Here is an 18,385-nt window from a genome sequence, read left to right as displayed (position 1 = left end):
AATATGATTTTGTGGTTTTGGCGGGAAAATATGATTTTACGGTTTTGGCGAGAAAATATAATAATACGGTTTTGGTAGGAAAATATGATTTTAACGTTTTGGCGGGAAAACATGATTTTATGGTTTTGGCGGGAAAACTATAAAGTAAAAGAATTACATGTTTCGAAAATATTCTTATTTTGGAATGTTCCTTAAAATGGTTAAAGAAATACTTTATTACTAGATTTTAACCCGTCATATATCGCGGGGCTATATATTTTTTTAAAAATAACAATTTCATTTGTTAAATAAATTTAAAATACATATGATTTAATTTTCTGTATTTTCTAAATGTACAACTCTTATATCTACATATTATTTAGTGTACAATTACTATGTTTAAGTTTGACTGTTTAAAAATATAGAAAGAATAACATACAGTTCATTAAGTTAAAATCTAGATTATAACTAAATAATTCAAATTTCAATTATATTTGTTTTATTAATATTCTTTTTTTGTTTAATGTTTAAGATAATATAATTGTATTTTGATTTTTATATCTAGTATTTCACCAATGGTATCCCGTCTCGTATTACTAACGACTCAAACCCGTCATATTATCTAATCTTGTTCAGTGAAATTAAACATATCTAATGGATTTCACCCGTGGTAAAACGTCTCGTATTTTATCGACTCAAACTCGTCTTACCATCTAACCCCATTCAATAAAATTAAACATTCTTTTGTTATTTTTTTTGTTTTAATAATACTTTAATTGAAAAGATATATAATTTAAATCAATTTTTTTTTACTTCAAATGGTAATTTAATTGTTTAAAAGTTTATATATTATAAATATTATAAACCCATCCTACCATCTAATCCCGTTCGGTAAAATTAAACATTATTTTTTCTTTTTGTATAAATAATACTTTTATTAAAAAAATTATAATTCAAATCAATTTAAAAGTTTTTTTCAAATTATTATTTATTTTTTTTAGATTTCACATATTGTAAATATTCTAAACGTTTATTCCGTTAAATATTCTAAATGTTTAATTAACTATAATATTTTATCTTTTAATCAAATATATATTAGTAATGTCTTAAGATTTCTCATTTTTAATTAATTAGAATTGATGGAGATATATTAGATAAAGAAATGCTACTAATTAGGAATATTAATTAATTAAAAATAAATAATGTCAATGGTATTTCTTGTAAATAAGTTCCAACTTAAGGATTTATTTTATAAAATACCTGCAAAAAAGTATATGTAAATAATTTATATGTTTAAGTATAAAAAAAGATTAACTAGTATAACTAAGTTTCTTTACTTCTCGCAACTCAGATTCCTCTAGTTAAGGTTTTCATCTCACTCCTTTTCTGTAGCTTTATTTTTTTTTAATTAATATATTTGAATATCAAAACAAGTATGTACTAGTACTCTTTTGGGCTGATGTTTCAAATTTTTATCATAATTTTCTTTCTAATATGCTCTCAAATACCGTTGTTGCAGAGACAACTTTTGGGTTCTTTATTGCGAATCTATAATGCCACCCCAATTTTAACCATCAAGGTAAACCTTTTTAATTCTTCATATTTCTGTTTAATCTTTTTTCAGATCTATAATTAATGATGTAGGTCAAATTGCCCTAATACCATTCTCTCAAAATAAGAGATCAATTGTCGTATTTATGGGTTGAATTCCACAAATCTCTCGGATAACACAATAGACTAAAATTTCGAATTAAGCTAAACAAAAGATAAGACAATAAAAACAAAGCAAAGTAAGAAAATAACAGATGATGGGGGTTGTAAGACAAGATAATAAAACATAAGGTTTAAGGTATTCTCAGGAAAAAATGATTAGTAGATCTAGTAATAGCTAGGTTGTTATCGAACCATTCTTAAACCCAAACTCTAATATTAGAATAATGATAACACTGTATTTTACTCATTTTAGGCATGTGTTTTTCATCATTTAGCTTAGTGATCACTCATTGTTTCATATCATTTTGCATCACATTTAGCTTATTTTGCATACTTAGGCATTTACGATCATCTTACATACACATTGCATGTTTTGGTGTGTTTTCAGGTTCATAAAAAGTTTACAAGGATTCTACTTAACCCTCTACTCTATCCAACCCAGAGGGAAGCAGCAGAGCATTCTACTCGACCAGTTCACTCGATCCAGACAGCCACAGAGGAGGCTGCAATTCACTCGACCCCTTTACTCGATCAAGGCAGCCTCAGTGGAAGCAGCAAATTGATCTTCGGATCCTCCTCATTCCCCACTCAACCAGACATCTGAGCATACAGATAGGAGAGGAAGAAACATCTACTCGACCAATTGATCACTCGGAGCATAAACACAAAGGCGCAAACTTTACAGCACCCTCCTTACTCGATCCCCAAGATCTAGCACTCGCCCAAACCACCTCAAGTCTCTTGTCTTCTAGTGAATCTAGGGTTTTCAACATTTCACTATAAATAGATCACTTTGGGATTTGTCCAAAGGATCTAGCTTTAATCCTTTAGTTTTTCTTTGTGTTCTTGAATCTTCAAAACTTAATTACTCTTCATCTATTTCATTTTTGCACTTAGTTCTTTTAGTAAAGTTGTTTAGCTTGTTTAGATCTTCATTTTGATATGATTTCAGTAATTTCTGGGTTTGTGTTCTTAATTGTGTTGCTTGAGTAGTGATTAGGGTTCTTGAGGATGAATTAGATTAGGGTAATCTCTAGGTTAGTCAGGTGGTTAAGATTAGGTTAGATCCCTTCTGGATTCGCGTGGACCCTATGCGTTTTTCGCTGGTAATGTCGAGATTCGATCATAGACGTCCAGCGTCCAAAAGATGTTCAAATGGATGTCTGATCTACGAATTCCAGAGATTTGTAGACTTGACCAAGACATTGGCTAGTCCGCTTATTGACTTTGGTAGATTGTTGCTTAAACCCTTCTCTGCTATGTTTCATCAACGAGAGGTGAGATTAGGAAGTGGTAGAGTTATGAGGGTCTCTGTCATGACAGTGGATTGACCCGGTTTTTGAATCTATCGTCTAGGGTATCTACCTTTCACCTGTTAGCCTCCTGATGAACCCTAGAGTTGCCCTTATCAATGAATCCATCCTTAGGACTTCTATTCTTCTTAGATTTATTTGTATTCACCCCTTGATTGCACTTTTATTTACCTTTTATTTGTATCCCCTGTTGATTGCATTTTAGTTCTGCCTGTTGGTTCTACTCGACCCAATGATCGAGTAGGGCTTTTAAAAGTTCTTTTTTTGTTGTTTGAATCTTGACCTAGGATTGTTACTAGAAACCCACCATCACTATAATCTGGCTTGACTTAGTAGCTTCTGTACACATCTTGACTGGATTGACACCCCCTATACATGCATCGACATCTTAGTGTTTAAGGAGAATTGAACTGAACCTCACATTCAGCACACAAGTAGGCCTAAAAACCTACTTATCAATTTGGCATCATTTCCAATTCATTGTTGCATTGTTACATTCAAGATATTTGAAAAAGTTAAGATCAAGTTCTTTTACATTTATCAAGTTACTAACTCATATTTTCGTCTGCTTGTTTTTGTGGTATAGGTACTAATCTTTGTGCATGCAAACTCGATCCAAAGGTTCTGCACACCTACTACCTTCAGAGACAGAATTGATAGAATAGCTCGTGAGTTACAAGAAACCAAAGCAAAGGCAGCCTCTGATCAGCAAAGACCAGCTGCTATGGATCAACAGAACAGACCGGTTGATGTTCAAGACCCACCTAATGTTGATCAACCAAGAAATATTGGTGCTCGTGATGCCCCAAGGAATCATCACCAAAGACAAAGGATAGTGCCTCTACCAGTTCAGAACAACAACTTTGAGATCAAGAGTGGTCTCATCTCCATGATCCAAGGAAACAAGTTTCATGGTTTACCTATGGAAGATCCCCTGGACCACCTTGACAGCTTTGATAGGCTCTGTGGCATTACCAAGATCAATGGTGTCACTGAAGATATGTTTAAGCTCAGATTATTTCCCTTCTCTTTGGGAGACAAGAGACACCATTGGGAGAAGACTCTACCCCAGACTCCATCACCTCATGGGACGATTGTAAGAAAGCTTTTCCTGCCAAGTTCTTCTCTAACGCTTGCACCGCTAGATTGAGGAACGAGATCTCAGGCTTTACACAGAAAAACAATGAAACTTTCTGTGAAGCTTGGGAGAGGTTTAAAAGCTACACAACTCAGTGCCCCCATCACGGTTTCAAGAAGGCTTCATTATTGACCACACTCTGTAGAGGAGCTTTATCAAAGATTAGAATGCTTCTCGACACTGCCTCAAATGGAAACTTTCTGAACAAGGATGTAGCAGACGGATGGGTGTTGGTCGAAAATCTAGCACAATCTGATGGGTGCTACAATGAAGACTATGATCGCTCAGTGAGAGGAACTGGAGGAACAGAGGATAAACAGAGCAAAGATATCAAGGCTCTGAATGAAAAGCTAGACAAGCTATTGCTCGCTCAGAAGAAGCAGATACACTACATCACTGATGAAGAGCACTTCCAAATGCAAAAAGGGGGGAATGATCAAACTGAAGAGCTGTGCTACATCCAAAACCAAGGAGGGTTCAACAAGGGCTACAACAACTACAAGCCCAACCCAAACCACTCCTACAGAAGCACTAATGTAGCTAACCCCCAAGATCAAGTGTATCCACCACAACAGAATCAATCTAAGCCTTTTGTTCAGTACAACCAAGGTTATGTCCCTAAAAAATAGTTTAATGGAGGCTACCAACAGCAGAATCGGCCACCAGGGTTTATTCAACAACCACAACAAGCCCGAGCAGCTAGAGATCCTTAAATTAAGCAACTCATTCAACAAATCATTCAAGGACAAGCTACTGGAGCTATGGCTTTTGACAAGAAGATAGCTGAATTACACAACAAGATCGATTGTTCTTACAACGATCTAAACGTCAAGTTCGAAGCTCTGAATTCAAAAATCAAGTATGTGGAGAGTCAATTTGCATCAACCTCTGCTCCGAAGCATCCTCAACAACTTCTAGGGAAAGCAGTTCAGAATCCTAAGGACTATGCTACTGATAATGCTATCACCATCCACCAAGAAGATGAGTCTCCACCAAATCATCAGACTCCCAATACTTAGGACAATATGATTCAAGAAGGGGGGGGATTCAACTCAAATTGCTGCACCTGCCACCCAGCAATTCATCTGGACTATAGAGCACACACCTTTGCTGAATACTCACCATTATGGAAAAAAATTCAAAATTGAAAAACTCAAGAAACATGAGAATCAAGAGATGATTAGCAGTGCCACCACCCAAGAAACTTCCAAGAAGAAAGTCATCCAAGAAAAGCTTGATGATCCCGGTTCATTCACTCCGCCATGCTCTCTAGGACCATTGACATTCAATAGGTGCCTTTATTATTTGGGAGCATCTGTTAGCCTTATGCCTCTCTCTACAGCTAAAAAGCTAGGGATCATGGAATACAAGTTCTGCAACTTAGCTTTACTCTTAGCTGATGGTTCTGTTGCACATCCTCATGGTCTAATAGAAAATCTGCCTGACAAGATTGGAAATGTTGAGATACCTACAGATTTTGTGGTATTGGACGTAGATGAAGAAGGCAAGGATCCCCTGATCCTAGGCAGACCATTCTTAGCTTCAGTTGGAACAGTCATAGATGTCAGGAATGGAAAAATTAATCTGAACCTTGAAAAAGGCATCAAGATGAAGTTTGACATCAGAAAAGCTTCAGGGAAATCAACAACAGGAGGTCAGAGTTTTGGGATTCAGGACATGGATGTTGATGAAGAAACATAAGCTGGAACCCCACTAAAAGTTAACTATACTTCTCAACTCAGCAAGCTCAAGAGAACTATTGACCACAAGAAGAGAGCAATAGAAGGGTTAGCTCAGACTGAAGATCCTACAAGAAGATGACTGGTATGAGATGAGAAAATAATTTAAATGGCAAAGAAGAGTCATAGAGGGATTATCTTCAAGGGTGATGAAGCTGAAAGATCAACTATAGATGTTTGAAAAAAGAGTTAATAAGTTTTCAAATGGTATTGATACAGAAAAGATGGAAACTGCACTAGCTATCAAGGAGGACGAAGATTTCACAACAGAATGGTTTGCACCAGAACATCAGAAAGGAGTCACTTAGAGGAAAAAAGCCTAGAGAGCAAGTTGTTGAGTGAGGAGGAAACCCCTATTCCGACTTATTCTCCAGGAGTGCCTAAATAGTCCACAAACCCCTCTACTGAAGAAGAACACTTGATTCATGATTCTATTGCTGAAAAACTCCTGGAGCTCTGGATTGGATATAAAGCTTAAGAGGATACAATTGGAAAGTTAACTCACAAGATGGAAGAGTTCAACAACACCATTCTGGAACTTCAAGAAATGGTTAAAGGCTACCCCAGTTTTGAATTTGAGGATTGGTCAAAGGAACCTGGTTCAGAAGAAGAAGACTACTCTGCTGATCAGAAAGAAGTTTATTTTGAAGGAAAATCAAATATGTACTCATCATACCATATGTCCAGAGAGGATGCAGAGTATGATTCGGGCACTGAAAATTCAACTACTGAAGATGAGGACTTTTCTGTTCCTCTCTTCAACCTTTTTTCTAACTAAGTCTGTAAGAATCAAGCTTAGTGACTTAAAACAAGCTCACTTGGGAGGAAGTCCCATGTCTATCCATGTATATAAGTATCTATTTTCCTTGTTATTTTTGATATTTGTGTTTAAGTGTTTCAGGTTTATTTCTTTGACCATGATGGAGTCAACGGTCAAGTAAATTCAAACCAAGTCAAGAAAAATCTCAACCGTTGATCGAGTAGAATGAGGTGGAGTGTTTTGAGCCGTGCGATTGAATGACTAAACATGGAAAATCACCCTCACCGTTTGATCGAGTGACCAAGGGAGAAGCATTCTCCACCGTTTGATCAAGTATTTCGCACTTCAAGAGGATGCTCAATCCTTTACTCGAGCTTGAATGATTCGGCGACCAAGGAGTGAGGTCGAGTGGCCCACATGTTCCCCTTCACTTCATTACTCAATGGACAAACCATTTACCCATGCCTCTCACCATTTCCAACTCGCCTTTACTATCCTTCCAAAGAGAATCCGAAGGCCATCCTCCTCCACCCATTGAAATCGCCAAACCACTTTTGAAACTCTCTCTTTCATCATCTCATTTTCACAAACTCTATATCTCTCACAAAGCTTCAAAATTTTCACCCCAAGCTCTCCCTATCACTCTTCAAGAATTCGTTCTCCCCTTCACCAATACTTCACCAAAGTCACTGATCACTCCAAAGTTTATCCTCAAGCATTCAATCGGTATAAAACTCAAAATTTCATCACTAAAGAAACCAATTCCCTTCCACTTTGGTACCGCTTCGAGAGTTGTTCTTGTTTGCCCTGTTGAACCTTACCACCAATCTCTATGGATTCAAGAAGAAAGAGTTCATCTCGAGCTAGAAGATCGTTCGTTGATAACGAAGAGGTTGAGGCGTTTGACATGAGTGGCATGACTGAACGCCAAACTCGCCAAGCTCGCCGTACTCAAAGATCAAGCTTGATTCAAGGTGGAAGCTCAAGCCGTTCAGCCAGGCAAAAAGAAGAAGTAGCTCGGGGAAAGAGGGTCGTTGAGGCTGAAGAAGAACACCATGAAGAGGCAACCTTTGAAAAAGTGGTTACTGAGGAAGAGGTTGAGATCATCGGGGATGATACACCAGCCCCTGTTGGGAGAAGAAACCGGCCAAGGAGGAAGAGAGAGCCAACCCCGAGCGAGTACTATCAATACTTGAAGAAGTTGAAGTTTGAGGAAACTAGATACCCTCATAAGGAAACGATGCAAGAGCTTGGTATTTGTGGTGATGTGGAATACTTGATGGAATTTGCCAATCTTGCAACATTCACGAGCTGCCAATGTGGGGGATATAAAGAGGAGAGCTGCCAACTCCTTGCAACCCTCAAGGTTGATTTCTATGTTGACGATTCAGAGAAAGAAGAGAGAGGAGGTCCTGGTTACATAACTTTCAAGGTTAGGGATGTCGAGTATACACTTCATATTCGCCATCTTGATACCATTTTCAGGTTTCCAAGTGGAGAAGGAATCCGCTAAGACTATGATCAAGAAGAGTCGAAATCTCTTTGGAAAACAATCGCTGGTCCGAAGCCCTTCTCGCCAACCAAGAGCAAGAGTTCTTCAATCCGAAATCCCGTGATTAGATATCTCCACCAATGCATCGCCAATACCTTCTTTCCAAAGAAGACCACCGGATTTATTGGTGAAGAGGAGCTATGCATGATAGACCAATCTTTGGTCTTCATTTTGAGAGAGACAAAAGATGGGAGGAAGATGGCGGGTGATAGAGCAGACACTTCGCTGAGTGTTGTTCTCTTGGATCACCTATTTTGCTACAAAGAGTATGCTACAACCATCCATCGCTCGGGAATTCGCGGAAGTCTTTATGTTGGTGGTCTCTTAATGCCAATACTGGGAGCTGTGGGGATGGAATTCAGAACCCTTGACGTGTTGCCTAAGTTCATTGACCTCGACTATCTCAAGGGGAAGGATTTTCTTGAGAAAACAACTCCGGCGGATCGCTATCTCTTCAAGTTCAACCATCCATAGCTTGGACCTTCTCTGTTACCCCTAACATGCGAGAACCAGACTTCGGTGAAGACAAGACGCAAAATCAATTTCATGCCATCTCCCTCTACCTTGAACATCGACATTGGAGGAGCTCGAGAAGATGAACTAGAATATAGTCCAACTGACTATGAGCAACATGAGTACTTTACTCAAGCTGATTATAAGCAGCAAATCGAGTTTGAGCAACATATTGATCAATCGGAGCATGGGACCAGCGAACAAGAGCAAGCTCATTATAAAGAAGGTGCTGACCAAGGAGGAGATGAGATAGCTGTAGTTCACAAGAAGCTCGGTGTGCTTGAAGAGCTTAGGAACCTTCACAGCAAAACAATGAAGGGTTTCAAGAAGAAGATGAGAACAATGAAGAAGTCGCTGAAGAGTATGGCTGCTCAACTCAAGGACTTCCAGAGCAAGCCAAGGCCAACGTCTCCCACTCCCGAAGTAAGAAGAAGCGGTTCAACGAGCTCAACTGCATGGAGAGCTGAAAGGATCGATCAACTCTGAGCTACATCTTTTGAGCCTCGGGAAGTGATCTCCGAGTTGAGAGAGCCAAGGAGTAGGCAGAGACGAGCTTCCACACGCTCGACCGGACAAAACGAGCAAAACCCTCCCGCCTCAACTTCAGCCCCTGCCTATACTCAAGAGAGTATGGACGATTATGTCTCCATCTACTTCACCTGATCACTGAGGTAACACCACCGCAACCATTGTACATACCATTGGCTTTTTATTTTTCTTTGTGTGTTTTGTGTTTTGGTCTTGAATTTTTCCTCAGATTTTTATTACACAAGGGACTGTGTAATTTAAGTTTGGGGGAGGGTTCAAGACATGTTTAACATTGTCTTCTCTTTTCTTATTTCAAATTTTGCATCAATCTAAGGCATAGAAAAAAACCATAAAAAATTTGAAAAAAATTCAGAAAATGATTTCACAAAAACTGAGTGTCATGTAGATTGCATTTCATTTTAGGATTGTATATAGAGTGTTTGTATTTTGAATTGCTCATTTGCATAGGGGAAAATGATGATTTCAAACCGATAAGCATGTTTTAATTCAATGAAGTAAGTTCAATGTTCAGGTTGTTCGTTCTCTGTTGCATAACCGATTGTATCTCTGAAGTAAGACCGCACCCTGCTTTGAATTTACAACTTGACTATATTGCTTTGATTCAAAACTCGCTTATCTGATGCCATTCCCTATCTATTAGAACTTGAACTGAATTTGCAATTATCATGTCTATGCATTGTTTGTGAAGTCATGGCTACCATATACATACTTGGATTATCTTATTCACTTCACCACCCTCTGTTAATCCAAGTAGCTGACTCTCATTTTTAGAGCAGTTTCCCATACCCTTAGCCTAGCCTTATTTCAAACCAAAGATCATTTGTGTGTGATTGTGAGGTCTTTTTCGATTGAGCTTGGTATAACGTGTTAGGTATGAGCCGACAAGAGCAGTCTTTCATGTAGACCTAGCCCACGCTTTTTGGGTTAGCTAGGACTAGGTGGAGACTTGTATTTGGGATTGGGATTGTGTATGGATTGCATGGGAAAGAGAATGAGAATGATAAGAAAAAAAAAAAAAAAAGAGAATAAGAGTTTAGAGTTCTAAAGGGGGATACAAAAAAAGTGTTAGTCTAATAAAGAGTTTGGAATTCAAAGAAGTTAGGCATTGTGATTCAAAGAAAAGGGTAAAACGCCCTCTATGCTAAGATTAGAAGAAAAGCCTTAAGTTTGTCGAAGTATAAAACCAAACCGCTAGACTCTTAAATCGTTTCAAAGAGAACCCCTTAGAACTTGAACCAAAAGAGAGAAAGAATGAGAAAAAGGGTAGAGATAGGACATCTATGGGACTGGGATCATCTTCTGAGCTATCATACTATATCATTGGGTAGATGAGAGTCTGTTCTTGTATGTGTCCATTGGCTTTTACCTTTAGCATTCTGCTGAACGTCAATCTTTTCTCTGAGAGTCCCCTGTTACTCGACCAAATCACTAGAGGGACCATTTTTTGTCTCTTAGCCTAAGCCCAAAACCAAGTGAGTTCATAACCATTGCATTGCTTGATCCACTGTTCGTGCTTAAATAGATTAAGGCAGGTTGTTAGGTTGCATTGTGACGAGTATGGCTAACGGTTTTAAGTAAGGGTCTATCACTTTGCAACCTAGAATTAGCTACCTGGACATTGAGCTTACCTGTTCTATATGCATGCTTCGATTTTTGAATCCCCACCTTCAAACCTCTCTTTCAACTTAAGATTTTTTGTTTACTCGAGGGCAATCAAGAGATAAGTTTGGGGGAGTTGATAACACTGTATTTTACTCATTTTAGGTGTATATTTATCATCATTTAGCTTTGCATTCGCTCATTCTATCATATCATTTTGCACCATTTTAGCTTATTTTGCATACTTAGGCATTTAGGATCATCTTGCATACACATTGCATTTTTTGGTGTGTTTTCAGGTGCAGAAGGAGCTCAAAAGGATTCAACTCGTCCCTCTACTCTATCCAACCAGGAGGGAAGCAGCAGAGCATTGTACTCGACCCACTCACTCGATCCAGGCAGCCACATCGGAGGCAGCAATTCACTCGACCCTCTTACTCGATCCTTGCAGCCTCATAAGAAGCAGTAGATCGATCTACTCGCCCCTTCTACTCGTTCCTATCCTCGACCCATTTACTCGATCAAGGGTGACCAACTCTACAAGACTTGTTGATCTATCAAAGCGTCTTCGGATCCTCCTCATTCCCCACTCAACCAGACATCTGAGCATACAGATAGGAGAGGAAGAAGCATCTACTCGACTAATTGATCACTCGGAGCATAGACACAAAGGCGTAGACTTTACAGCACCCTCCTTACTCGATCCCCAAGATCGAGCACTCACCCAAACCGCCTCAAGTCTCTTGTCTTCTAGTGAATCTAGGGTTTTCAACATTTCACTATACATAGATCACTTGGGGATTCGTCCAAAGGATCTAGCTTTAATCCTTCAGTTTTTCTTTGTGTTCTTGAATCTTCAAAAGTTAATTATTCTTAATCTATTTTGTTTTTGCACTTAGTTATTTTAGTAAAGTTGTTTAGCTTGTTTAGATCTACATTTTGATATGATTTCAGTAATTTATGGGTTTGTGTTCTTAGTTATGTTGCTTGAGTAGTGATTAGGGTTCTTAAGAATGAATTAGATTAGGGTAATCTCTAGGTTAGTCAGGTGGTTAAGATTAGGTTAGATCCCTTCTGGATTCGCTTGACCCCTATGCGGTTTTCGCTGGCTAATGTGGAGATTTGATCATAGACGTCCAGCGTCCAAAAGACGTTCAAATGGATGTGTTATCTACGAATTCCAGAGATTTGTAGACTTGACCAAGACATTGGCTAGTCCGCTTATTGGCTTTGGTAGATTGTTGCTTAAACCCTGCTCTGCTATGTTTCATCAACGAGAGTTGAGATTAGGAAGTGGTAGAGTTATGGGGGTCTCTGTCACGAGAGTGGATTGACCTGGTTTTTGAATCTATCGTCTAAGGTATATGTCTTTCACTTGTTAGCCACCTGATGAACCCTAGAGTTGTCCTTATCAATGAATCAATCCTTAGGACTTCTATTCTTCTTAGATTTATTTGTATTCACCCCCTGATTATACTTTATTTACATGTTATTTGTATCCCATGTTGATTGCATTTTAGTTCTGCATGTTGGTTCTACTCGACCTAATGATCGAGTAAGGTTCTTAAGTTCTCATTTTTACCTGTTTGAATCCTGACCTAGGATTGTTACTAGAAACCCACCATCATTATAATCTGGCTTAACTTAGTTGTTTCTGTACACATCTTGATTGCTAGCAATAACAGTGGACTGGATTGACACCCCCTATAGCTGCATCGACATGTTAGTGTTTAAGGGGAATTGAACTGAACCTCACATTCAGCAAAATAAGTAGGCCTAAGAACCTACTTATCAAATAATCGGTGGTGTTCCGTGAAATTCACTATGCCTAGAGCTAAGATTCCCGTTGAAGCTGTGAAATCTTATACTTAAACATACATTATTATCATTAGTTCACCTAAGTATATAAACCCGAGCCCTTCTATGAGCCTACCTGTTTTTTCTTAAATACTAAGGCTTATCTATGATAGTTTTGGTAACAAGTACCTATGGTGGGTATACCTATTATCTAAAATAAAGTTCTAGGTGATCAATCTAGAATTAGCATTAAGAACAATCAAGATGAAGAATCCTACAGATCACCGAGCTAGGGAGCAACCTACTAAATCATCTAAATCCCTGATGAGAAACCCTAACCCTAACAAGAAAGCTACTCAAACATGATCATATAACACAAATCATAGTCTGAGTAAGAAATCAATAGTCAATATATCAAGAAAAAGAGTAAGAAAGATCTTGTCTAAAGGGAGTCTCCACAGGGGCTGTACTCAAGTTCGCGCCTCTTCCCGGCCGAACCTCTTAATTTTTCGCGATTCAACATAAAATTTCCTTTACGAGGCTAAATTCTATAATCGCTCTCTTATTACACAGCGGAAGTCTTTCTAACTTTGATTTAATTCTAACCAACTCTTGTACCGGTTTCATCGTCTTTGTCCCTTAGACTTAGATCGATCCTTTACTCGGTCAAGACATGCATATTGTTCGCTAACCATTCTAGGCCTAACAATCGCATATTCCTTTATCCTATTTTCACGGTCAATTCCCAAACGTCTATCCTAACTAGTAAGCTAGATCGTTACATACATTGGCCAATATGCGGATTTGATTCCTTAGCCCGTTTGTCGCCTTATTCTATTCATTCAACGATTCGTATGCGATCGTGTATTGATGGACCAATCCCTATCGTTACTTAGCCATACAACCAACCAACCCCACTGGTCTAAGTACAACGATAGAGATTGGGGATAGTACGATTCCCTTGGTTCACGATGGCCGAATCAAGCCAATTGGTCCATCCGTTCTCCAAACGTACGTCCCTCCGGCTACATGGTGAACGATTGAGCCCTCGGCTTATCGAACTATCCATGTTTCCGATCCGGTCGTTTAACACTACGACCGCTCACGGTTTACTAACCGTTTACCCGTCCGGTCCATGGTGGTCGATAAAGCTTTCGGCTTAATGATCCATCCATGCGGTCCGAATGATATCCTTATCACACCCAAGGGTCCGTGGATTCATCCACCGGATCATCGTAGGCTAGCCCATGAAATCCTTCCTCCGTCGGCCTTAGGTTTGCTCGCAGGTCCAACATCCGTTTTGTCCATCGAATCCCACCGTGGACTTTCCCGTTGGTTATCCGTCGAGTCACCATTTGGTCTTACCGATCTCCGATCGGTTTCACCATGGCTGAGGAGATAGATACATGAAGTCAGCCGCGATATTGGTCCTATATGGTGAATCACGTTCCTTACCCATTCTTGGTGCTTTCTCCCTTTACCGGTAAGATTGCATCCATGGGCGACCCTTGGGTGTGTTCGGATGCACTTATCCTTGTGCTTCCTCGAACACTTTTCTCGATCCATCCCATCCGACGATCGATCGGTCTGTCCGACCCATTCCGTCTGACGATCGGCCTGTCCCTTCGGACCCGTCCGACGATCGGTCTCTCCGATCCGATCCGTCTGGCCGATCTGATCCGTCCCACGATCGGTCTGGCTGATCCAATCCGACGATCGGTCTACCAGATCCGATTCGTCTCTAAGACGAATGGTCTACCCTCTCCATCCTCTACACTCCGTTGAACCGTTGGAACGGGAGGTAGCATGCACATCAGTTCGGTCGAGTTATACTCGCCGAGCCGCACCCCCTTTCCGACCAACAACTTCAGGATGTGTTGGGACTGTTTTAAGAATGTTTTGTGGTGTCTGGATGTTGTGAGATGATGTGAGATGATGCCTTGGGGGTCCTCCCTTATATAGGGGGCGAATGGATGCTTCCCGAAGCATCATATCCGTTCCTTGCACCCTTCCGAAAGGTCACATCCGTTCCTTGCATCCTTCCAAAAGGTCACATCCGTTCCTTGCATCCTTTGGGCGATGCAACCGTTCATTGGTACCCGCTCGACCTTACACCTTTTGACCGAGACACCTCTTCACCCGTGAGCTACCACAGTCTACTAGCTCGAGTGTCAGCTGACCGGACCACCCAACTAGGTAAGTACACGATCAGCTCACTGAGCTCAATTGAGTTGTCGGTCAGCTCACCTTGCTGAGCTAGCTAGTCTTCCAGCTGGTTTAGCTCACCTAGCTTAGCTAGCTAGTTCATCCTAGCTTGTCCAGCTCACCTAGCTGGTTCAGCTTGAACTTTCTCGTTCTTCCGACTAAGTATTTTAGTCCGTTTCTTGACCATGGTCTAGTTTTCTCCTAAAACAACCTGGCCTCTTTATGAACGCGGGACGCGGTCGTTACAAGTTTGCTCCTAGGGAATAAAAGAAATAAGGAGATTAGCCTCTCCCAGCTTAAGTCTAAACAATGACCTTTATATATATATATGACCTAAAACGTGATGGGTCTTCTTTAAAAATAAGGGTCAAATTTAGAAATCTTTAAAACGTCAATATGTTGCGTCTTTGAATAGCCGTAAGGTATTGGTGTCGCTCGATACCAGGGATGGTGTCGTTCGACAACTACGCGATTTTTAGTCTTCAGATTTCTTTCTGCAACATAAGTTCTCTGTTTTACTCCAGAATGCTCCATTATCTCCAAATGCATCTGAAACATGTAAAGACCTGAAAAGACTAGTCCATTATCTCCAAATGCATCTGAAACATGTAAAAACTAGAAAAGACTCTAGAAATAACAAATAGACTCTAAAACCTATACCTAAATCATTGCTAAAACCGATAAAAATTGGGATATATCATCTCCCCTAGACTTAGCTTTTGCTTGCCCTCAAGTAAAACATAAAAGCCGAACCCGTGGAAGAGGTTTGAAAACACAGGAACTCCTAACATTCTCTAGTCTATTGCCATGATCATACTAACCAAATCCATATGCCTAGTAGTTCTAATCATATCCTAACCAATATGTACTTCTCTACAAGCTTACAACATTCTAGATTCCATACCTAAGTTCCACCACTATATCCACCAGGTTTTCATCGTTGGGTCTCATCAAGCAAGCTAATATTAAAGAACCTTCTAGACTCATTCATGTACTATACCATGATAAAACGACCATTCTTTATATTTTATTTTCTTGGTATTCTTTCTCTCCCCTAAACTTATTCTTTTTGAAGAGTAAACAAAGGGGAACTCGAATGCTGGATTGACACCCTCGACATATTTACATCCTTTGTAATTGATTATTCCTAATAATGTACAATAATGGGGTCATGAGAAACATTCCTACCCTTATACACTACCGAAAATCATATCAATCTCTTGTTTTTTTTTTTAATAAGGGGAGAGAAATACTTTTCTTTTTCACATTGGTCTCAATAGCAGGTATGAACAAGGAGTCAAATTCTATGAACACTAACCGTTTTGATGAGGTAAAAGGAAGAGCAGTGAGATTAGCTCCAGCCTTAATAGATTGTGTTGGAAACCAGGATATCCTCAAGTCTATTGGTTTGCCATCTGGATTTTCCAATAGTCGGATTGAGTCGAACGACCTGCAACATTAATCAACCAGCAATAAACTAAAGAATAGAGATCAGAATTCCAAACAAAATTTTGACTCAATAAAACGACTCGAAAAAGAAAAGAAGAATAAGAAGAAGACTCGTAAAGAAAAACGTAGTTCGTAAGCGCATCCCCCAAAATTAAACGTCACTGTTCCCAGTAGCATTCAAATTCGGAGTAAACAAAATAAATAAAAGAAAAAACGAAAAATAAAAGAAAAATAAATAAAAAATCATACCAGTGGGTTGCCTCCTACTAAACGCTTAGTTTCAGTCATTAGCTTGACTTTAAAGGATTTCTAGAATCTGGTGGTTCAAAAGGTGGAAGTAAATACCGTGGAGAAAGACCTCTCATCATCCATGTTGGTGTATAAGCTGTTAGCGCATTAGGTCTATCTAGGACGAGAGGAGCATCAGCAGGGTGGGAGTCAGGTATGGGAGGAACACTCCTTTTTCCTGCACAATCATAAAAAGAACGAACAAGCACTCGACGAAAAACTCGTAGCTTGCATAACTGTAAAACAGTTTTTGAAAATTTTAAACTCTTATTGATGACATATGGAGGTTAAAGAGGAGGAGATGAGTACCTTGGTCGTTTAGGAGGTGGATGAAGGAGTAGAGGTATAGTGGGTGACATGACAGTAGTGGGTGACATGACAGTAGTTCCTAGACTTATAGAAGTGATTCGACCTTGAAAAGTACCTATATTAAATGATTCTCTCTCAACCAGTGATGGGTGTCGATCGACACTCGTGGTGTGTTGGTCGACACTCGTGCTACAACTTGTCTTCCCTTAACATGTCGATAATTTAGCTCTGAAATCTGTTCTGAGACGACAATTATCTTCCTTATGTCTCCTTGATTCTATGGAGCCTTGCAGTGCTCCTCCTGAATATGTTGCGTATACTGTTGAGGCATAGGACAAGAAATTTCAGGTGTGTAGACTAGTTCAACAACAGGTGGAAAGTCAAGGATGATTGGTGCAATCAGCATCCATGTCAATCGGCATTAGGTGAGTGTCGGTCGACACTACTATCTGGTATCGATCCTTCTCTGTCAATCTCATTTGATTCTTCTCCGTCGAACGTCGACATTGGCTCTATTTGGTACTGGTGTCAATCGACACCCAAGTGGTATCTGTCGACACTATAGATGGGTGTCGAGTGATTCTAAAGTTCAATGTCGAGCTTGATCGATTTTGCTTCGTCACAGCTTGATGTCTCATATATATGTGATGGTGTCAATCGACACCATGGGTTAGTGTGGGTCGACACTACCTCTACAACGTCAAATTCGTCACTCTCCTCAACTTTCAGGAACTCATCTTCACTTTCCATCAAAGCAACATGCCAAGAAGGCGTGAGTCTTCTCTCAGTCCATCTAGGGATATATCTCTCTAATATCTTCTTCTGGCCTTCCAGAATCTGTTCGGGCAATGATTCTATCTTGCTTCTTTGTGCGGGTGGAGGGGGGGCTTGGTAAGAAGCAAGATCGTAGTTTCTTGTGAAGCTGAAACTACTGCTATACTGAAAAGGTTGCTGGAACTGAGACTTGTGAGTGTAGTTAGGTTGACCATTCCCATAGACACCTATATTGCCTCGTTGGTGTTCTAGTCTCTGATTCTGATAACCTCTTCCACCAACATAATTGACATCTTCCACAAATAGATTGTGGACTACGTCAAGCTTAGCCATGAATCCAACAATCTTACTCTCGTTCATGTTCTTTGGTTGTTTTCGCTTCTGCGATTAGACAAACACATGAAACACACAAGAAAAAGAAAAGAGAAAGACTAAGTAAATAAATTACTACAAGAATATGGAGTATTTATAGCACTATAATATAGCAGTTAACCATGTTCTGCTATAATTTATCACCCGGCTAAACTTTTATAGCGTTTGGTAATTTCAAAACGCTATAATCTCGTACCCGGGAAATAAAAAATGACGCGGGCCATGTTTTTGGATTTAGGGTTATTGTTCTATAGCGTTACCATTAATTAAACGCTACCTAATGTAATAGCGCGGATTAATTTTGTTGCCCGCCGAAACAAAAAAATTAGCCTCAAA

At 39.5% G+C, this 18,385-nt stretch overlaps 3 pseudogenes across 3 annotated transcripts; 2 read left to right on the top strand and 1 right to left on the bottom strand.

The window, feature by feature from the left end:
- Positions 1-3,607: 3,607 nt before the first annotated feature.
- AT4G08132 lies at positions 3,608-6,221 on the top strand (annotated as a pseudogene; the record flags this gene model as incomplete). Its single annotated transcript has 1 exon — positions 3,608-6,221.
- A 169-nt stretch (positions 6,222-6,390) lies between these two features.
- Positions 6,391-9,370, top strand: AT4G08131 (annotated as a pseudogene; the record flags this gene model as incomplete). Its single annotated transcript has 1 exon — positions 6,391-9,370.
- Positions 9,371-16,593: 7,223 nt separating this feature from the next.
- Positions 16,594-18,037, bottom strand: AT4G08130 (annotated as a pseudogene; the record flags this gene model as incomplete). The annotated part of the gene is made up of 2 exons: positions 16,594-16,830; positions 17,594-18,037.
- Between the last annotated feature and the right edge of the window lie 348 nt (positions 18,038-18,385).

Source organism: Arabidopsis thaliana, chromosome 4 (genome assembly GCF_000001735.4).
Source record: "Arabidopsis thaliana chromosome 4, partial sequence".
Lineage (NCBI taxonomy): Eukaryota > Viridiplantae > Streptophyta > Magnoliopsida > Brassicales > Brassicaceae > Arabidopsis > Arabidopsis thaliana.
This window is presented reverse-complemented; position numbering and strand designations above follow the sequence as displayed.